We start from the raw sequence: 23,040 nt of genomic DNA, 5'->3' as shown, positions 1-23,040 counted from the left end.
GCCGTGGCAGGGTCACATCACCGTGACCTGCCCGGAGGTACCGGTCCCTCAGGGACACTCCACCGGCAATATCACCGGGAGAAGTCCTGCCAGCTCAGCCAAGGCTTTAACATGAACGTTTTGTTTCTGACAGCGGGGCTTTCGGCGTGTGCTGGGTTGTGTGCGGGCGGCTGAGTTCTGTGTTAGCGTTGCTGCTTTCCAAGAACGCTCACCAGCCCTGCCCGGGCGGCCGAGCCCTCGCAGCATCGCTTGCGCACACCAACTCGGCAGGAGGAGCCGAGGGGGGCAGCACTTAATGCCCCCGGCCTTTCCTTGTTTGTATTCGGTACGGATTCCTGAACTGGAAGAAAACGCTATCTCTTCTTTCTAGAGTCAGTGATGGAAAGCAAGAAGCTCATTCTCAGCGCAACTTGAAGAAAATATATTAAATGTCAACACTAATTAGATTAGCCTGGCTCGGTACAATATTGATATTAATTAGATTGAATTTAAGAGGAAACAATGTTTAACTTAACGCCCGTAATAAATGAGGAGGAAGGTAGTGAAGCTTTCCTCCTCCGTTAAAAAAAGACAGACCAGAAAATAAATAATGTTTTAGGCTCTGAAGAGAGATGCCGTTTCAGGTGGTGGGTGCGACTGCCCTCATGGTGCGGTTCCCCGCACGTGAGCCTTCGGGTGAGTCTGACAGGGACCTGCCGGTCCTCCGCTGCCGAGCAGAGGAGAGCCATCCGCCCGGATCACGCGCGTAGCAGCTGTTCGTGGATGGATGAAGTGACAGAAAAAGGAATGTCGGGGGAAAATGGGAGTAGGGCCAGTGGCTCTGTGCACAGCCCGAGCCTACCTGGCTCACGGCCCCCGTGGCTGCACATCCATCAGCCGCGGGGATCACTGGTCCCAGCGAGCTCCGCGGCTGGGCTGCGCAGAGGATGAGCTCAGGCCGAAGGTAGGCTTTAGACCTTCTGGCATCCTGATTTATCCTCCTGTGACAGTTGTTTTTCTCCTCCTTTTGGCTTTACTCCTTCCTCCCGGTGAAGGTCTAGCAGACCGGAGCAAACGGGTTCATCCCGGCAGCGGGCAGAAGGCGGCGGTGGTGATGGAACCCCTTGGCCGGGTTAGGGAGGAAAGTGCCGTCATTTCCCAGCCGTCTCCGCCGTGCCACAGCCGTGGCACTTGAGATCCCGGCGGTAGTTTTGCTTCTTTGGTTATCAGTGGATTTTATTAACTCTTTGGCACTTTTCAGAGGGAAAGCTTTTTAATTTCAGAGGGGAAAACTGTCCTTTGGGGTTTTTTTTTTTAGACTGGAATGAGTTCTGTGGTTTGAGCAGAGATATTTAATCCCACAAATAAACGTGTATGACCATAACTAATAAGGACATAATTACATCCTGTTTAATATTATCATCTCATAATAGTGAAAACAGGATGTTCCTGCTCTCCTCTGCAGATTTTCTACAAGATCATGATTTAACTCTACTTTTCTGCATCTCTGCTGCATCAGAAAACAACATGGTAATTAATACAAATATTAATTGTCACAGACAGTTGGCATTAGCTGCATGTGACCACGCAGAGACAGCAAGACAGAGATCCTGTGATTTGGCAGCAAGCCAGCGTGTTGCAAAGCTGGCAAGCTGGAGTTGGGAGCTTTACTTGACTTTTTAGCGTGAAAGCTACGTAGAAGTGCAAAGTTGTGAAAAGGAAAGCAATGATGTTCACCATCCAGCCAAGTGGTCATCTCCCGACTACTTCTGCCCCTGCAGCTGGAAGCACATAAGCCCATCTCTTTTAGAGGAAGGGGAGAGAGCAGGGGCCTCGGAGGGAGGAGCACCGCAGCAGAATTCGGGTGATATATAGCTGGCTTCAAGATGGGCTAATCTGTTTATCATGGCTTCGTTGCTATAGCAGCAAGATTTTATTCCGGAGATGTTGGCTGCGGGAAGGAATTTCAGATGTTGGATGGGAGAAAGGGTTCGCAGTGGTCCTGCGGCCAGCGGGACCTGGGAGTGCAAAAGCGAGAGGTGAGAAGCAGTACGGAAAAGGCTTGTTTCTAGCCCAGTTCTGAATTCCTCCTGCAGCACGGAGGACCCCAGGGATGTACCCAAAATGCCGCTGTGATTGCTGGGGCTTTTCAGAGCCCGTCCCTTCAGAACGCGACCGCGGGACCAGGCAGTGCTGCGGTAGAACAGCGAGCCGGAGGTGTCGGTGGCGCGGGAACCGGCAGGGACGAGCCAAGGGAGCTGATGGAGTCAAGCCCCTCACGGCAGAAATTCTCTTGGGATGGTTGGTGACACTTTGCAGGTGGTTTTTATGGTAATATTGAAAAGGTCCCTTCTCAGCTCTTCCCTGAGACCCTTGGGAGAGAATTCAGATCTGCTTATTTTAATTTACTTTGGGAAAAGAAGAAGGACATTTTCATTTTTTTCCCATTTGCATGAAACCTCACATATGCAGTTTAAATGGCTCTGCTCTGGATTCCCGGGTCGATGTGGCCACGTGCACCCACTCCAGCTAACGCTGGGCGTTCAGGCTACCGATCCTGCTGGCTGCTGCAGGTACAAAGGTGCTCCTGTATCCTCCTGTGCCCGTGCATCTCTACAAACAGTAGTAATTTTGCTAATGGAATATGAGGAAAAATCAGTTTTAGGTGACTTTGGTTTGACCAGCTTCTCTTTCAGGTCAAATACAATGGATTTTTTTTGTTTGGTTTGTGTGTGAGAATTTTTTTAGTGCATCTAACAGTGGGGCTTTTCCTTTGCTTGATCCTTTTCTTTCTTCGATCAGTCTTTTTAGAATTGACTTGTGTAGATATGAAGGGAATTGCCAAGATCATCCCTAAGCTATCGCAGCAATACTGTTCTTGTAGTGCTACAGTATTACAATTTTCGCTCTTTTTATAAGCAGACCATAAAGAGTTATTAAGTAGCGGCTCATTAAAAAGATGGGACACTGTCATGGCCCAATAAATCATCTCTATCTCTGTAAACATCCTTGTTTTACAGGCAAATAACAAACTAGTTAATTTATTACTAATTCTTTATGGACTCATTGATTGATCCCTAGTACTGAAGACTAGCGGTAATTTTTGATAGAGAAGGCTCAGAGTCAAATCCTTGTTTTGCTGACATTTTCCCGAGGTTTTCACTGCTGAACCCAGCACGGAGTTTGAGTTTGTGATGCCGTAACCCACTCCATGTGGGTGCACGCTCTGCCGACAAAGAGGCTGCCTGCATGCTCCGGTGGGCAAGCTGAGGGTCTGCAATAGGCAAACCGAGGGGCTTCAGTATTTCAGTCTTGCTTTGCAGCTAGAAAACCCTGCATGCTTTACATCAGGGTGCTAAGCTGTCCTGCCAGCATCTTTGGAGGTTTCTGCGAGTGTCAGGCACAGGGACACCTCCCCTTCGCCCAGGCTGGTGCCCTGAGCTGGGGGGGGGCAGGTTACCATAACCCTACTCCCAGGATTCCTTAATTGAAAAGTTTAAATAAATATGATGAGGTTATGAATATGGTATTATTGCTCAGCTTGGCAGAAGGCTGAGCTGACCTTGTGCCAGTCTCTCAAAATTTGGTAATGTGGTGGACATAAGGCTGCACATAAATCATGGGCTTTTGTTCATCTCTTGACCATTGGGACTCGAAGGAACAACTTCCTCAGTTATTTTACGTAAATGGGAAAGAAAGAAGTTTACATGCTGCAATGGAAACACACTCTGAGGAGCTACAACTGGAGAGCAGTGAAACGTGATTTCCCGGGAAGGACTTTTGCCAGGCTGGAACGCTGCCGTGATAAACCCCACGTGTGTCCTACGGGTCAGGGCGAACCAGCCTCTGGTTTTAGTGGCTGGTGACCGAACGCTGTGAGGCAGGGATGCTGAACGAACGGCACAGCGGCTATCAGCACTTGCACGCCCGACCCTAAACCTGCCCGGCGGCTTTCCGAGGTGGAGGACGAGAGGATCCCGCTCACCGAGCAGACGGGGCTGCAGAGCCGAAGGGAGAGGCTGGGCGCTGCAGTGGGGTGAAGGTTTTGCCAGACCTTGTTTGGAAACAAAAGAGATCTTGACGTGATGGACCTGATAAATGAAATCCATAGGAATTTAGCTGTCCAGACAGTCCTCCACACTTAATCTCCACGGAGCAGCACGTTTATCCTATACCTTTCCGTGTTGCTATGTTGAAAATTCTTCTTGTTTCTAACACAAACTCCTATTTTCAAGTGATCATTAGGACTTATAAAAATAGTGGTGGGAGAAGCAGGATAAAAGCGATGGAATAAAGAGAGAGGTATTCTTGACATGTACAAAACAATTACCACATGCTTCAGATGGTATGGATGCTAACTTTTGTTAAGGGCCATGTATATATTTCTAGAGACATTTATCTTGTTTTGTAGAGCAATAATGTATATTTATTGCCTGCCTGCTTGTCTTCACGTATTCCAGCTAAGATGATGTAGTCAAATCTGGTATGGCATGTGCACCAAAACTAGTGTAAAGCGCTAAAGAATTCACTGCTCCCATGGTTGCTGAAGCAAAGCAATTATTTAAAACATGCCTTTGTAATGCGCCTGGTTTGAGTTGAAAAGATTAGAGAGCGGGGTTTTCAGGTATCGTCCCGCTCAGGATCTCCCAGATCCAGCTGTAATTGTGTAATTACTTTAGCATGTGGAGCAGCCCAAGCGTTGCCCTCACATGCACCGCAGTGCCGCTGGAATACCGGGAATCTGTCGGTTTGCCCTGGCAATGCTGCAGTGAAAGGCAGCGAAACACCCCCGGCAGCCCTGGACACCGCAGGCGAGAGGCACATGGAGCCGTGGTTAGGAATGGAGTGGAAAAAAGGTGCTGGGCAGTTTTGGGGGCGGCGGATGCACTGACGGTTGTTATGGCTTAGGCTGTATTTTATGTTGTGTTTTCCCTGGCTGTGTTACATTCCTTACTGCACCTCCCTTTAACAGAAAATAATTTTCACTACTATGAATTACTGCTATTTTGTACTCCTCCAAGGGGCTATTATTCATCAAATTACCCACGTTTAAAGAGCTGTTCTGTTTCTCTAATTTATATCATTTCCATACCCCTGCAGAACCCTCCGGAGGCCGACAGCCCGAAAGCCCGTACTGATGCCGGTGCTATGGGTCAGCACCGAGCTGGAGCCTGCGGCCGCAGGGAGCTCAGCACCGAGTTGCTGCCTCCGCGCTTGCATTTCGGATACGCTTTGCGACCGGACTCTGATGCCACAGCCACTCACCACCCAACTTACTCACTACTCGGGGCATATAAAAGCTTTCACGGTGAAAACTTTCACTTCTTGCGGTATAAAAGCTGTGGCTCTGGGTGTCTGCAGGGGAGGTGGGATACCTGCTGGGATCTCCCTAGCTGGGCTGGAAAAGTCTGTGTCCTCACTTCTGTCGAGGAACTTTGCTGCAGGTTTAGGGGTACGGCTTTTGGCTCAGGCGGCAGAGCGTTTTGGCTGCGGCGCTGGCTGCCCTGTCGGACCGGCTGTAGCCGACGGACCCTGCCCGTGCGCCTTCGAGGTCTTGGGTGAGGGGTAGCGAAGGAAAACGTGTCCAAGCGAAAACCACGGGAGGGCTGGGGCGGGCAGGGTCTCCTGGAGCCGGGCGGCCAGGCAGGCTTGAGCATCGCCAATGATGGGGACATCACAGCCTGCCTGGGGACCTGCTCCTGTGTTCTGATTAAAATGCCTCCATAAAACAATTGCATAAATGTACTTTTCACTTTAAAACGTTAATTTTATCAATACTGAGCAAATATTGGCACATCTTCAGCTGGATTTGTTTAACAAACTGAATTAGCCTCATTTGGCGTGACTCGTGATCCTTCAGCAGGCTCGTTAAAGGTAACCCCTGCTTCTCTTCAACAAGGAACACAGCCCACAAACGAAGCCCCGTCACGGTGATGGGGGTTTGGTGGTGCTGGGGTGGAGGAGAGGCGGTCTCCTGAGCACACAGCAAAGGGCAGGCTGGGATCCGTGGTGCTGGGGAGGTGGGGTGCTGGGCTACGGGGGTTCATAAGGGTCTCGGGGGAGCGGGGCAGCCCCCGGGAGCAGCGGTGGTCCTTGCTGCCCTCCGGCCGTGCAGGGATGCTCCAGTCTCCCCTGCGGCTGCTGACCGTGAGTGCCAGGTACGTCTCGCGGTCGGTCGGTTGTTTTACTCTCGTGGCTCCCTGCCTTACAAAAAGCCAAAAAAAGCACAAAGGCACTGCAATTTGTCGTCTTCTCTGGTTTAGCCTTTGAAAAAAAAAAAAAAAAAATTAGCATCGGGTCTCTGGACTTAGTCATTAAAAATGCAATTTAATAACCTATACTTTTAAACTGTGGCTCATGGGTCAGAAGGCAGATATGTTTTTCCAGGCTTGTGTAAGAGCATAAACTGCTTGGCTGCAGACGGGAGTTGGGTTTGAACTGTTTCACAGTCATCACAACTCCTGTCGGTGCTCAGCCCGGCGACAAACCCTCTTCTTGTCAGCTCATCCCTCAAGTTTGCAGGGAAAACAAAGCAGACACAGTAAATGCAGAGCCCCGCTGTGTCTGGAGAGCTATTTTCCAGTAAAGCCCTGGGGGCTGGGGTCCCTTTTTGCTCCGAGCAGGGGTCCCCCGCCTTCACGTGGCACATTGTTCAGGTCCCTTCCTCCGAGGTTTCTGGTGTGGCCGGGGTGTCGTGGCATAAGGCCACCCTCCTGTGCTCGCTGCCCCCGCGCCAAGCTTGGCACAGGCAGCCCTGCCAAACTCCCGGGGATTAAGGGGAGATAATTTGGCCTCTGCAGGCTGTGTTTTCAGAAAAGCAGGGCACCCTGCCAGGGCGAAACCAGCTCCCATCAAACTTGTGCGTGACAAATGGGTCTTCTTGCTTCTGGGAAGGCAATGTTTGGGGGTGGGGGGGAATGAGTCCCCGGTGGGGGCACAGGGCAGGCGCCGGTGCCTAAGCGGTGCTGCCGGCTTCCCAGCGCATTCCCATGGGGATCGTTTTGGGGAAGCCGAGGCCACGGCGGAGCTGCGAGGTGGGTAACGTGCAGGGGAGAGCCCGCTGCTGCTGCCAGCCGGCTGGAGGCAGGGGCTGCCGGGACAGCCTCATAGCTACACCCCGGGTCACTTTTAGGCAGGGGTTTTGGGTGGCTAACCGTGCCCCCCGTGCCAGGGAGGAGGCATGGTCCTCGCCAAAGGGGCAGGTACATCCCAGCCTCCGCGCTGCCGCTCTGGTTGCGCTCCAGCGGCGGGAGCTTTGCCGCCGGCGGGAGCCGGAGCAGGGACGGGTTCTCCTGCCGCATGTTAAAAATGTACCGGACAGGGTGAGGCCACGGACGGCAGCTACATAACTGAATTGTTTATCATTTGCAACTGCTGTTCGCTTGCTTTCGGGCTGGCAGGTTTTCTTATTTGCTCTGTCTGGTGCAAAAGAGCGTTTTCCTTACACTGTTATTTGGGTGAAATTGTTTTTCTCCCAAACCTGACAGGGATCCGATGCGGCTGCGGAATAATTTTGCATAGGCTACAGTAATGACACTCCTCATTTGCAATGAAGTGTGCTTGCTGTTGTTCATGGAGAAAAATAAAATCTGGAGTTTCCAAAAGATATCCGGTTTGTAGAATCACAAGAAGCTTACCCACTGCTGGTACTCTAGGGGTACCCAAGGAAATGAATTTGCTGCTAGAAATAGATAAATGCATATAACAAAAATATATATGTTAATACAAAGAAAATATAGATACCGATTGTTATTTACAGATGAAGAGAGAATAGCATTGTCCTGAAACATGCTTCAGTCGTCTTCTCCTTTACGTATTGGTGAAGAGTATATCTGACACACAACTGAACCCAGGAAACCTGTGCTTGGGGAGGGGGAGCATAAAAGCCGACAGCAGGGCTGGAGTCATGCACATTAGCTTTGTGCTCAGAATTTCTGTTCCTGGTACTCTTTGACAGGATGACACAAAAATAGTTCAGCCTTAACAACTGGGTGAGGAAGGATGTGGCATAAAGCGCGTTGGTCAGATGTGCCGCAATAGCAAGGTTGTAACTTTATACCCGATCTGGCGTAGAATAAGAGAGAAGCTAACTTACTATGGTTTTAGCTAATATGCTATTTAAAACAAATAAATGAGTACTTTTGTCTTCCTGTGCATACTTCCCTGCCACCCAGCAGGATGCTTTTCCCTTCGCCTGCCTGCTGCCTGGTAAGGAGCCAGGTCCCCACTCCTAATTTAAGAACGAGTTTCCCACTGCAGGAACCGGACTCTGCGTCGGGGCTGTCCGCCGCTGCACAGAGGCTGAACGGGGGCTGCCTCGGGAGGGGTCCGGAGCTCTAGGTCCATCACTCGCTAACGAAGTGATGTGTGCTGAGAGATGTTCCAAGGCAGCGCTGGAGGGAAAGAGCCTGCTGGCAATTGCTGAGGATTAGCTGCGGGTACACATAAATGTCTCCGTCACGTTCTTCTAGAGAAAGAGCTAACACGAAATTTACAGGTTTTGGAAGACTAATTTCCTGAATATACAACAAAGAAGAGAAGCTAATGTTAATGCAAGTGTCCGGACATTTTCTGATATCATAGCTCAGGGCTGCAGCCCAGTTCCAGGCTCCTGTCCATCACAGGGAATGTTTTTCTCCAAAGCAGAGCTGCTGAAGCAAACAGGATTAGCACAGACTGCTGGGATTTATTTTCTTTTTCAGGGCCCAGGTTTCAGCCTCAGAGTTCATGCTCTGTTTAATATTTGCAGCTTATATTGCAGAGGGGTTCTGCTCTTGTAGATGTTGCAGCGTGAGTGAGGCTTTGATGGCTGGAGCAGAACTGAACAGAGCTGAGACAGTTGCTCAGCATGTGTGAGCAATGTCTCGTAGTCCTGACTTAGCGCTAGAGGCAGAAAACTGTCTTTGAAATGCCTGGGAGAGCTCTGCTTTCCTGGAAGTCATTAATTCCTATCATCAGCCAGATTTCAAATTATATCAACTGGCAGCACAACATCTTGTGTTGCAGTGGACAAGGAGATGAGAATGGCTTCATGGCAGATAAAGACGTTATATATGTGCAATTTGATTAAAGTGAGCTGAGAAGGGAAGGTGGGTGTTAAGATGGCCAGGACAGAGGGACGTGCTCATCCCCCCTTCTCGGCACTTGTCAGGCTGCATCTGGAATACCGCTTCCAACTGGTGTAAGTTCGGTGGAAGCCCCCAGGATGGGGGGGAGGCTGAAGAAGCGGGGTGGGAGCAGGGGTGGCTTTGGGGAGCTCGCCTAGAAGGGGTGGTCAGAGCCGGGATCTTCACAGCGGTGCGTGGTGGGGGGTGAGAGGACGTGGGTGGGCGTCAGTTGAACCAAGAGAGGTCCCGGCTGGACATAAGGAAAACCTTTCTGCCCGTGCGGACTGTCGAGCAGTGGCACAGGTTGCGCAGAGATGAAGTGCAGTCTCCATCCTCAGAGGATGTCAAGACCAGGCTGGGTAAGGTCCTGAGCATCTCAGAGCACCCTGCTTTGAGTGGGTGGTTGGGCTGGAGACCTCCCGAGGTCTCTTCCAACATGAAATATCCTATAAGCCTAGGATTTTAATTTTTCCTGAGTGTATAAAACAATTGTTTCAAGTCAGTCCTCAGTTCTTGATTCCCAAAGTCATCTCTTCTGAAGGTGTTTATAGATTTCCTTCTGAGGATACAGACTTAGGCTGGAGACGGAACAGCTGATTCATTTAAAAAAAAATATTAAAAAAAAAAATGTTCATAATGTTTGTCCTGTAATAAAAGTCAAAGCTGTTTTGAAAATTTTCCTCTGTGAAATACAGCCACAGAGAGAAGCCATGTATATTAACAAATTCTTTTTTTTTTTTTTTTTTTTTTTTTTTAATCTGGAAATCTTGTGTACATGGAAATTTCTTTTCCAAACTGGGTAGGTGTCTTTTCTTACTGGTCCATTGTAAAGTAAGGAAATTAATCTCTGTGATCATCCCAGGTCTGAGAGCTGCGGAGCAGGATCCAGATGACCCCATCATGGGCTGGTGATGTCCACCTCGGCTGGGAGCATCTGGATGGGGCTGTCGGTGCACGTGAAGAGGGGAGTTTGTGCTCTTGAACAAGACATCAAACGTGTATCGGTAATGCTGACCCACTATGCTGACAAATACGTAGAAGCAAATATTGCCTGGAAAAGACAAATGCAAACCCATGTATGTACAAAATGCTTCCAAGCACGTACAAGTTTTCTTTCAGATGTTTTCAGTTTTTATGGTTTGATAATGAAGACAAAATCAGAGCAAAGCAGCAAAACTTCACTGACTCTGGCCGTCTTATGCTATTGCAGCCTGCATGCCTCTGGGTTCAGGCGGGTTTGATTTTTTTAATTGTTATTTTGTAATTTTTTTTACCCCGCTGCCCAGCAGAGTGTCTAGATCAGCACCCAGTTCTGCCCAGGGGACGTCCCCATCGGTGACAGGCGGTGCTTCGGGCAGGCGATGGAAAGTTCAGCTCCGTGGAGTGGGAGGCTGCAATCCATCCGTCCGTCTGTCCGTCTCTGCAGAGCTTGCTATACTCAACCCTGCACCGCAGAGATGCTGCCTGCCCAGGAGCTGCAGGACTCGGGGCTAGCTGGTTACTTTTCAGTTCATTTCTTTAAGGTTTATAGCGAGAAAGTGTGAGCGAGGAGAACAGTTGTCCCCACTCCTTAGCCTTGTTCCTTCAATGCTTGTTGCAAGCTGGAGGATCTGAATTCTGAAGAGAAATGGCTCAAATATTGCTCTCTGAAGGACATGAGTCTGGCCGTGGGGGGGGACTCGGGTGCCCCCTTTGCTGTGAGACCTTACAGGTACCCAACGGATCGATTCAGAGTGCTTCTGGAACTCTGGCCCTTGTTTCGATCACCGAAGGGGAACAGCATTCTCTCTAAACAAGTTGATTTCTTTGTTAACCTGTGCTTTTTCCGCTCCTCTGTGAAAAGCGCAGTCAATGGTGCTTAGCTGCCCGTGCATAACACTCAGCATCCGCGGTGCTCCTTGTTTCCCGTACTGCTGCTCCATAAGGACAGCTTGCCCAGAGCATGTATTTGCATTAAATGGTAAAACTAAATTTAAACACTGTGTCTTTGAAAAAACCAGCAAAGTCCAAGCACACATCCGAGGCTTTGAGGGCAAAAGTCCTCTGGCTCTCCAAACACTTGTGTGGCCCTGGCAAGCGCTGGCAAGCCTGACTCGGTGTTTTTGGCATTCAGAGGCGGCTCTTGGCAGCGACTGCAGAAGAGGCTGGGGACGACGAGATATGAGGGTCCTGTCCACTTGTGCAATCTCATGAGTTGCCTCTCGAAGTTTATGCCTCTTCTCAGCTTGTCTCAATAGGAACAACATTTTGCTCAGATTTATCATGTGTTTAAACAAGTGTTCGTGCCGATAGCGCTTTGAAAAATGTATTTTCATGGTGGGTGTTTGGCGTTGTTTCAGTAAAATGCAGCAAGTGCTCAAACCCGAGCTGAGTGGGAGGTGACGGCTGGCCCCGCTCCGGCAGCCACCCAGAGGTGTAGGAGATGTTCTCCAGGTTCTCCGAGGAAGCTCCGTTCAACAGCTCCGTCAGTGAATAACCAGGCGAGACCCACCATGGTGCAGAAGCTGCGTGGGAGGTGAGGGTGTCCTTCACGTTTGACCTTTTTTTTTTTTTGCTGATGGCGACTTTCCAGTGCTGCTTCATCTTCCCCTTCCCGCTGCCCATCAGGGAAAACCATTGGCAAGGGCGACGGCCAGGACCACCGGTGCTGATGCTCAGCAGCCCTGGGCAGCATCACCCCAGTGGCCAGCGCGCTCTGACCGGTCCGGGTCACAAAGCTCAGCGAAACTCATCTGGCATGTTTTCTGGTTTGAGGTGAGGCCCAGGTTTAGCCCAAGCTGTGCCTGGCACGAAGCTGGAAAGACCGACGAGGGAGCTAAGCTATAAATCAGTTTAGTCATCAGTTTCTCATGACTAAAGATACCCGCCCCAGTTGAGGGGGGTCCTGGGCTGCCACCAACGCAGAGGTGTGCTGATCTTCACTCCAACTTCCAACTCAACCCCTGTCTCTCTTCTCACGTGACAGTAAAGACGCGTACAGAGCTGTGCTCCCTTTAGCTTTTCTAAGGGTTTTCATAGTTTGTTCTCCAAAGAAAAGCTATGTTTTTCTACATTTGTGAAGAAGCACACTTTTGTGGGGAGAAAGGAGTTGCCAAGCCTCTTGTTCAAAGCAGCTTAGTGGAAGGACTTCACATCATCTTTCTGACACATTCGGTCTGGTTTGCTGAACCCCAAGTAAACAGCTGTGAGTGGAAAACTTGCTAAAAAATCTGTGCTTTACAGTGAAAAATTGGCACACGGACTCCAGATGGACTTTATTAAATATTAAATACACTGAAATGAACCAGAAAGGCTTTCATGACATTGCTAGTGCTTCTGGCGAGCAAACACACCCTTTCCCTTGATGTGAGTCCTGGATCTGAGCTCCTCTCTGTCCTCTTCCCGGTGGAGCAAGGGCATGGTTTCAGAGCCAGGGAAATGCAGAACTGGTTTGCACAAGGATGCTTCGGAAACTGGAGATGTCTTCCCTTCCAAACCCCCCCTGGCTGGCATCGGGCCGGTTGCTGCTCCAGCATTGCTGCTCCTTCCTGGCTGAGGACGAGACCTGCATGGGGACGTTTGCTGGCTCGTCTTCCCCACTACTGCCATACGGATTTGCTGGAGCCCCAGCTCCTGGCAGCCACTTCTCCTACTTGATCCAGCATTCCCATGGCTGTCCCAGCTGGGTAGCAGCAGGATGATGTCCAGCAGAGCAGGACAGCCCCTTCTGCTGCCATCGCACCACGTGCACGGAGCGATGGCCCTGGGGACCTCTCGCCGTGAGCACTGCCGTGATCCCCTCCTACATCCTTTCCAGCCTCTGGCATCCGAGCTCCCAACGCGCCAGGGAGACCCACCAGCTTCTGGGGTCTGAGAACCACCACGAAGTCCGTATCTCACACGCTCTGGGACGTGCTCAGGCCACAGCAGCACTGCAGACTGCCGGGTCTTCTGAATTTCTGGAAGCTGAGACTGTCATATATTGTGTATCTTGGCAGGATATTTAGGAGAACATAACCTGGCTTGCTACCAGTGCAAAAAAAATGGGATTTTTTTTTTTTATTTTTTTATTTTTTTTTATTTTAAACAGCTTTCTACACTGCTTTCCATCACCAGTACTGTACACAGATCTTGCTGAACCAAATATTCTATTGTTGATTTATAATGACAAAAACAATCTACTGGTGCTTAAAAATTAAGTTGAATCTCACCAGAACACAGCTCTGGAATAGCTTTAAAACTATTCCCATGTCAACAGACTCTTCATGTCCCCTCCTTCATCCTGCATCTTGTAAAATCAGAAGAAATGACCTTCCAGCCTGGACAGAAGAAATAAACTCTAAAGGATATCTCAAGTTACTGAGTTTAAGTTAGACTATTTAATGGAGGTTTGAGGTTAAAAGGCACAGGGGGTGCTTCTATGAGATACTGTTGGAGTCCAATATTGATATGATTATTCGCCTGGTTTTTCGGTCCCTAATGTTGGGGAAGGAGAGCTATCTGCCAGCTTGCTATTTTTGTGTGGCTGAGTGATCTTGAAAGACAGTCTTGCACTTCAAAACCCGGCGTTTTCCAGCCCACGAGGACTGCGATCGCAGCCCGAGCACGGTGGTGGAGTCAGATCTGTGAGATGGCGTCAGTGTCATGAAGTGACGTGGAAAGGAAATGGGAGCAAATGACTTTGGAAATGACAATGTAGCTGCCATCAGTTGGTGGGGTTTTATTTATTCATTTATTTATTGGGTTTCCACTCTCTACCTGACCCAGACTGAAGTTAGGTTCATCAGACAATTCTGCTTTGACCAGGAGCTGAGGAAAACACAGACCTACAGATCAGTGGCTAGAAGATGTAGAGCTGACTTGATCTTCACCAGACGCCACTATTAGTGTCCTTGTACCGATGAAGTCCGAGCTCATCATCTTGGATGCGTTCGAAGCACTGGGTGCACGTGCTAATCAGCGTGCTGTGTATTCATCTCCCAAATTCGCCTTCTGCCCTCGTCTCCCTCCAGCTCCTGTGTCTCTGGAGGTGCTCTCAGGCACCTGGTCTTGTGCTCCTGGGACGCTAGAGATGGTCTTTCATCTGTTTTCCTCTTTCTCTTGACCTCTCTGGTCACAAAGACATGGCACTCCACCAGCCAGCTCCCGTCAGCCGAGTTTGACCTTGCACGCTGGGCATAGCTTTAAGATCTCTGAAGAAAAGCACATGTGCATCTTGTTTCTTTCTGGCTTAAAAAAGCGTCGTAATGCTCCGTGCCCTCGTTCCTGGGGAACTTCCAGCACCGTGACCCTGCCCTGCCAGCAGCCCCGTCCCTCCCTGGGCTGCTGGGCTGGGCTGGGCTGGGCAAGGTGTCCAGGCGGATGGAGCACTAGTCGGGTTAACGCATGCCCTAATTAACGTTTTTAGTCCCTTTTGTTGTTTTATTGGCTTTACGCCGGTGGCACAGACTCCTGCAAGCTTTAAGTCTGAGGGCGTAGCAGCTTTGGTTCAGATCGCTGCGGCAGTATTTTAACCCAAGCACCGTTATTTTGATTTCTGGGTAATTTACTCTTTTTGAAAATTGCTAAAAGCTTTCAAGAGCTTTGCAGCTTCGGCTCCCCTTTCTACCCCCACTCCCCTACCCACCCTCCCAAATTCCCTTGCTGTGCTCGGCAGGACCAGGGATCAACGGCGAGCTGGAAGGCACCTCCTGGGAGATGCCGGCTCTGCAACTCCCTGTGGCTGGTGCAGGAGGTGAGATGGGGACACATTTGTAGCTGGGCTGCTTCTTGGAGATTGAGTAAAATGGAAAATGGTAGTTTAAATAGGTAAATTTTTAAGAGAAAGCAAAAAATGTCATCTAGAGAGAAGATGGGGGAGAAATTGGATGAGATTATCCGAATGGAAAATTTTGAGCTGCTCTACCATAATTGCTATTTATGAACTACAGGAGAGAGCGCTTGTTTGCTCGTAGATTGGTGATGTTTGGTGTCATAGCAACTGGCTAACTGCTACATAATCAATACTCGTGCATGTAAATAAACGCATAGACGTGTGGGTAACTCGTTCCTGCTTGAGCTCTCTTCTTAGGTTTAAGTGCTATTGTGCAAAGAAGTAAATAAAACTGCATAAAAACAAATACACAGCATAATTGTGACAGGGAGTTAGAATTTTGTTACATCTGTTTATATTTCCATAGCTGTGGAACCTGCATGAATTGATGTTAGGCTGATATACTCACACGGCAACTCCCGACAGCTGTTTTTTAGAGTCTTTAGTATTTCAAATTCTGAATGCACATTCAAAGTGCCCGTAGCCTCAGATGTGACCACAGACACTGGTGTTTGTGCTCTCTGATTTTGAAGGCAGCTGATTCAGAGCGTGCGGAGCAGCGATGGGTGCCGGACTGCTCCCCGCGGGCAGGGCTCGGGCACCCTGGGGAGTCCAAGCCCGATGGAGATGGTTTGGGTGTTGGTACCCAGGACCTGCCCGCAGGTGAGCCCGTGGTGTGGGCAAACCTCCCCGTCCCCTGGCCCATGGCGGGGGCGATCGGGACGTACGGGTGCGAGCGGGATGGATGAGCACCAGAGGCCCCAAATGTAATTAACCCCTTATTTAGCAGTGGCAATATCTGGATTGGGTATTTGCCCATGCACACTAGGGTAACTCCTTAACCTCAGGAGACTCATTTTAAACATTTATGGTCAGGTTCTGCAGCAAGAAGACATGGCTAAAGCATTCTGAGCATTCTGGGGAAAAAAATTATGACTAGTTCCTAAAAATTCTTTTTAAAAAAAAATCATAAAATGGTGTTAAATTCTGTTAATTGCTTCGGATGTTAGAATGGAGGGTGGAAAGTCAGAGCGCCTAGTGACACTGCTACACTCCCTCCCCAATGCACCAAACATCTCCGGCTGGCCCAGGTTTCCATATGGCAGTCACCGCTCGGACTCTGCTCCGTGGCGGAATGACCTCTCTCCTCTTTTCTTCGGCTGGTTGAACAGGAATGTTTCCTGTAAAACGGGTCCCTCCTCGCCAGCAAGCTCTTCCCCAAGGAGCTGCCTTCGCCGTCTGCAACAAGTACCAAAGCTGCGGGATCCCTGTCCGGTCGGCTCCGGAAGAAACCTCGTGGGAAGCGGCGCAGCAGTGATGCTGGAGAGTCTTGTGGTTTTCACGTTTCTTAAAAAGGAAGGGTGATCCCAAGGAAACATTCCTCAACCCTTCTGCCTTGGGAGTCCTCCACCCAATTAATCATCGTTGTGCTCCTTTCCAGACCCTTCCATGTCTGCCGCTTTGGAGGACCACAGTAGCAGCCCAGGTCAAGTTGTTCCTTGGGCTTTTGTACAAGCACTATGAATTTTCAGTATTTTCTACGCATACCTTTAGTACGTGGAAATAACTAAGTGTCATGCTAGCTGTGTGTTCAGAAATTCTCACTGGAGCATCCGTGATGAAGCCTGTGTTTCTTCCCGCAGGGATCTCGGCCCCAGAAGGCATTTAGCAGGGATGAGCGCTTCAGTGAGAGTACTCACTTCGAAGTTATCACTCTTAATTTTATGTTAATTGCTTAAGACACAGCACCTCATTTTGTCATGAGGGAAAGCAGCATCGAGGCATTTTTCACTGTCCTGCTCTCCAAACCAGGTGCTGCTGGCCATAGCGTAACATACTGCCCTCTGTATATTACGCTATGGCCTTTATAATTCATATTTCTAGGGGCTAGTTGGCCAGATTGGCTCTCCTATTTATATCTTCATGGTTCGATTATTTTTATTTTTTTGAAAAAAAGAAGCAAACCTTGAGCCCAGCATGGTTGTAATTGCCAATGCGCCTTTTGTCCCCGAGCAACCGCTGCGAGTGCCGTGCTGGTGGCTGAGCTGCTCGTTAAAGACTGTTGGCCATGGCGTTAGAAGCGCTGCTGCTGTTTGCAAGCGCTTTATGTTTGCACCAGTAGGATCACTCACACAGGTTGAAAATGAGCTAAATTACCAGATGAAGTATCTGGATCCAGCTACGGCTCTGACTGATGCTGCCTCGGAACCGCAGCATCGCGTCACAAATGCAAGGGAGAAGGCGGCGTGGTGTTAGAGCATCCATTTCATAGCAGAAGGGCTGCCAGATCACCGAATTACAGCCAGGCTTGTTTTCCGTAACCCAGGACCATGCTGTGCCAAAGCCATTGCTTTTTTTTCTGCACTTGTTAGTTTCCCAGCAAAAGACGTGGCAAGCAAGCGAAGGAAGAAGTGAGTCTTGCCTCAACCCTTTGAGATGATCTTTTGCACTTCCAGGAGGAATTCAACGACTGTGACTGCCTGAAGGTGCAACTTATCCTGCCCAAATTACAGCATACACTCCGATGTGGTGTGCGTATGGAGAATACGTGAGAAATCATTATTGTTTTTATAAGAAAGAATCTGCTAATTGACCCATTCTTGTTCTATTTGATATTTAGGCCTTACCTATAACCATAAATGTGTACATTTACATATACATCACTGAAATATTGGTATAGCAGAGCTACATGCCACTTAGCATTAACAAAAACGAACCCTCATACTTTAAACTATTTTTTTTCCTGCAAAAAGCACTGACTAATAGTATTCTTGTGCAGAGAGTATCTTGAAAACTTCCCCTGTTCAAAACGATTTCTTCCCTTTGAAGGGAAAGCTCCTGGTCGTGCAGAGCGGTCATGCCGGGCAGCGCTTGTAGAAACATTCTGGAGTCCTGCTCCTGCTCCTGCCCGTGACAGCCCTCACCGTCTCCCCCAAAACCCCTCGCCGCGCCGGGTGCCGGGCAGCCCCGCAGGCTGTCGGGGCAGGGTCTGGTCCCCCCCCAGCCCCCGGCTGTGGTTCCCCTGCAGCGGCAGGTTTGCCACGGGCACGCAGCCCCAGCCAGCCCCAGCTCCGTCATGAGTTTCCCCATGGCAGGAGCTGATTTTTTTTTTTTCTCTTTTTTCTTCTCCCGTGCATCTTCACAAATAAATGTAGTGTACAGACAGGAGCAGCTGCTACCGAGGGTTGTTTCAGAGAGTCGGGGTGGATGGGCGTTACTGGGTCATTTATTGTTTGCATAGGCTAAGTTTGTGGTGAGTTAAGTCAGCAGCATTTCCAGGCTGCGGTTTAATGAGCAGAGGCACCGGGGTGCACAGCAAGTCTCTGAAAGCTTAGAAAATAGGGTCCAGCAGGCGATTACCAGGTGCGGGCAGCCACCCCTCTCCTCCCGGGGCATGTGCGTGGGTGCCGGGGATGGAGAGCATCGGACGGCCAAATGCCAGTTACAAACACGGTGGTTGTCGAAGGTGGTGGCGCCCATGGGGTCAGTCGCCCAAGTGGGACTGACCCCCGTGGAGCAAACGGAGCAGCAGCTCACATCCCCCCCTCTTCCCTAGAGAGAAACTGAATAAACTCATAAATAATGGCTCTTTCCTGGCCATGCACAGAGCAGCCCCTAACGCGAGGGGCAAGTCAGCGAAGTGATGAGCTTTTGAGAAAGGGAGGAGAGAAGCTCTGGGGAAGTGCTGGGTGCTGGTGGTGTAAACCCGGGTCTGCCGGCTTCTGCTGCCGGCAGGGTCCTGGCCTGGGGGTCCCGCACGGTGCTGCTCCGTTCCTCCTCTTAGTGCAGCGTTTCATTAACACATCAAAGCTTCTCTTGTACACGAAAGGCCATTCCTTTCTGCACTGCACAGGAAATGAATAGATGCGTTTTGTAAAATACACTTCAGTTAATATTTAATGCCGTGTTTGAAAGTGCAAATGAAAAAGAGGTACTAATTTATCTTTCTTTGGTGCTTACAACACTGGTTTAATTTCAGTCGGCAAACACTTAGAATAAAAGAAACACCTTTCAGATTTCTTTCTTTGGAATTAGTAACAGCTTTATATGGGTAAATGTACCGTGCATGTTCTCTGAAGCTGTAGAAATCAATAATTCAGCTTAGCAGTGTCTGAATTTCCCCCCGTCAAATGCATGAGGTTACTCTGAAACCACGTGAGTGTTAAAATTTAAAAGCTGACCTCTGCAGCCCTCCCTCGAGTTACTCTGCCCTCTCTCCCAAAGCGACGTGAGGTGGGGAGGAGCAGGGCAGGGATCCCTGCGGACCATCCCGGTGCCTGTCCCACCGCAGGTAGCCTGGAATGGGGGACCGGGAGCATCACCCCGGGATGGAGGGTCGGGGGGGTCTGCCCGGTCCCGACCGCTGCCCTCGCTGAGCACGGGACCAGCGCCAGCACCCAGCTCCGGCCCTCGGGAGAAGCCAGCAGCTTTTCCCAGGCCCTCCGGTCCAGCTCTCCCTCGTTAAAAGTCTTTGAAGAAAGTTCAGAAAAACAATAGACAGACAGAAAATGTTAACCGTTGAATAATACTGCAAAAAATCTGTGTGACGCTGTAATGAGGGACATGGAAACCAAAATAAACAATGCGTGTGTGTTAAAATACATGACAGACGTGGTAGTGCTGCACCTGAGTTATGTGCAGGCAGATGGTGAAGATAATGGCTGGAGCGGCTGCCGCAGAAGCCTCATCTCTCCTATGCCATGAAATTGCTGGTTCATCCCCTCCGGGCCCCTGGAAAATGCCTCACCAACTCTCAGCATTTCTTCTTCTCCAAGGGGTGGGGTGGATGTAAAATAAAAGTTGGAGTTGGAAGTTGGACACAGCCGTGAAATAAGTAGCTTTTCTGATTTGGGGGATTTTTTTGTTGCTGTTGTTTTGGGGTTTGGGGTTTGGGTTTTTTCTCCTTTTTTTTTTTAGGGTGTTTTCATCCCTCCTGTGATCAAATCAGTCCCCAGCTGAATGCTGCAGCCTCTCGAGGTGTTCTGACATGAAGAGCCAGCTCCTAATGATTTAGTGCCTCTGAGCCGCAGCCAGATAATGCTCTTTCCAGGTACTCAAGTTTCCCTGAAATTCAGACCCTTGACTTGTTTTGTTTTCTGGGTGGCTTTGAGTCTGTGGAACATTGTGCAAGGGAGAAACCTTCCGCTCCAGTGACTGGGCGACGGCCGGGTGCTCCAGCTGCTCCTCTCCACCGCTGGCAGCTTTCTTCTTCCAGCACCCAGGGAAATGAAATGGGTAACGAGCTCAGACAGTTCTTAATAGACACTCGAGTGAAAAAACTCAGAGCAACCTTCACAATGCATGACAAAGAAAGAAGGAAAAAAGCAAGATGAAGTTGGGAAGAAAAAGTTCACACACTTTTTCAGTGTGACTGTACAGTGCGTCGGAGAACAGCTTTTTTCAGCCGTGCTTCGGACTGGGCACCGCTGGCTTGCTCTGCCTTGGAAATCCTCGTTACTTGCACATTGATGCACTTAAGAAAATGAAAGGTACTTGGTCATTAAGTAACATTAGAAAACTTAATTAAAAAAAACATAAATAGTGAGCCGTGTACAAATAAATACTCTGCTGACTCAGCCTCAGCCTTTGCAGGTTGGGTTCTCCTCCGCCTTTGGAGGGGGAGGAATTCTTACTGACCGGTGAGCAGCGGAGATATTTTGAAGGAGATAAAAAAATCCTTCTTTCAAAGCTTCCCAAAAAAGGAATAAATTGTTGCTCTTGTGCTTAATTTACGGTGCTCAGTAAGTCTTCTGGGAAACCGAAGGTGCAGCCTCCGCGGCTCAGCTTGTCCCAGGCTACGACAGCGCGGTGTCGGTGCCAAAGGGAGAAAAGAGAAGGTTTCCAAGAGGACCAGAGTGTTGCAATATGGCGTACGGTATTCCGTTTTTTAGCGGAAAATAGGAATCGCTGTTTAAGTCATACCTTAAGTCATACCAGTCTTGGCAGTCCCGAGAGATAGTTAACGCCTTCAATACTCAAAAAGCGTTGCAAACCTCGAGCTCAGCGGCTAGCAGACCCCTCCGCGTTGCCTGTGCCCACCCACAGAAGACTGTCTGCGGCAGCCTGGGTGGAAACGTTAGGAAGGAGCAATTACATTAAAAGGTGGAAGATGTTGCCCGCTGGCATGTCCTATAGCAGTCCCGTCAGACAGACGCCCGAGGATCCTTTCCAAGGGTCTCACTCACCGAAGGACAGCCGGGGATATGCTCTTGATGGTGGGAGAAGTGGGGAGTTACGAAGTGACCCAGCCTCTCCCTGACAAGTTAAAACACGGGCTGAGGTATGGCTTATGGGCAGCTGAACGCCTCCGTAGCTTTTGTCTGGGTTCCTTTCATACGCAGAATGGCTCAAACAAGTAATAAAGGACACATTTCCTAGCATCTGCACTTTATCCAGAGAAGCTTCTCACACAGGGGCTTGATGCCATTTGAATTGGGGGTGCATGATGCCTTACCCACAGGTTTAAAAGCGACTCCTTCGCCCCGTGAGAGCTGCGAGTTGTGGCACAAAGCCAGGGGAGGTTTCGGGACCCGTTCTCAGTGCTCCTGTCTCGTACTTCCAGTAACCCGGTAATAACAAAATTCTGTAAGCGGCTCTGGTACTTTTCTGGGGCAAACGTCTGACTACAAAAATACGCTGTTATTATTCCAGTGGCCACTGATGTGATATGGGATGGCACCCCGTGTTTCCCTAGTCGCTGACACTGCATCCCGGAGGGGAAGGTGGTGAGGAGCTGCCCGGGGGCTGGTTGGGGCGAGGGGGGCTGCGGGGGAGCTGGGGAAAAGGGCAGAGAAGGGAACTGGAGCCCCAGGATCGCCTTGCCGGGGCCGGCATTCCTCTGCTGGGAAGCAACAGCGGCAGCAAAGACCCTTCTGCGGGTCTGTGAGTGAGGGGCTGTCAAACCGCCGCGGCTAAGAGCTGATGCATGCCCGGAGGAGGACAAACCCGGTCTTTTCCCATTCCTGCTGTTGTCCCGGTGCCGTTCCCTGCCTCCCCAGAGCCTGCTGGGCAGGGACCTGTGGGGCTGGGGGGCTGCGGGCCCCCCCAACGCCGTGTGCTCGGCGCTGGCTGCCCGCCGCGGCCGGCTCCCCTCCCTCCGGCTCAGCCGTGTGTTATCCGCCACGAAAAGTTGGCAGCAGCCCTGTTGTTGCTCAAGGGTTGGGGCTGTCATCATTCTTTGCTATTTCCCTGTAAACAGCCCTCCCTTTACGCTCAGCTTCAATTTTCGCCTCTCTGCTTTGTTCCCGTTGCTCCCGAAGCCCCGCACTCCCTACCAGTGCCCTCCTCGGCGGAGCCGAGCGGTGGGATCCTGCCCGTGGCCGCACCAGCGCGGCACGGAGCTGTATGGCTGCAGGTGGGACCCCGGGTGGGCAAGGAAACGTCTTTTGAACCCCGGCCAGGGTCTCTGCTTCTGCTCAACTTCTGTGTGTTTTGCAGGCAAAAACGGCACCGCTCAGCCAGCCGTACAAAGTGGTATTTCAGCTTCAGCCAGGAGAAAGCAAACAGCTGTCCGTTTTCACTTAGTATAGCTGGGACGGGCTATACAGATTTTATTATAAGCTCTGAAACAGCAGAACTGGCGTACATGCTTCGCGAACGAGATGAGCGGGTTCTTCGTAACTGTAAAATCTGTTGTCAAAAGCGAAAAACAATCCTCAAACTCTGCGAACCCAATACTGAGCTTTCGCAGGTGGCGAAAGAAAGGAGCAGGGATGGAAAGAGGGAGCAGTGCTTCCAGTACTTCCCTGGAAGCCGCCTGCAGCCGATGCCCTTGCCGCGGTCCAGCTCCGCTGTCTGTGCTAACGGACACCTCCGTGTTGCAGGCGCTGATGAGCTTGCTCCGGCGCTCGTTACACCCCTCGTTCACGCAGCCGTGATGCTGCCTTTCTCCGCAGGGCCCGGAGGAGCCTGCTTTTACTGCATCTGGAAGAGAATTCCAGCTGCTGGGCCAAAAGCTGCCTCTGTGGCCTTTCTTGCTTTTTTCCAAGGTGGAAAGCGCTGCTGGCGATCACCTCTATGAGGCAGATGGAGGCGGTGGTTCATCAGCACAGACCCGGGGACCCGCTCGGCTCCCTTTGCTCCGCTCCGCGTCTCTGGGTGCTCTCGACCACCACCCCGGTGCTTTCGGGCATCTTTTACCTGACCTCAGGTGTTCACTGGAGA

Source organism: Accipiter gentilis, chromosome 8 (genome assembly GCF_929443795.1).
Source record: "Accipiter gentilis chromosome 8, bAccGen1.1, whole genome shotgun sequence".
NCBI lineage: Eukaryota > Metazoa > Chordata > Aves > Accipitriformes > Accipitridae > Astur > Astur gentilis.
Note: the sequence above shows the minus strand (reverse complement) of the source record.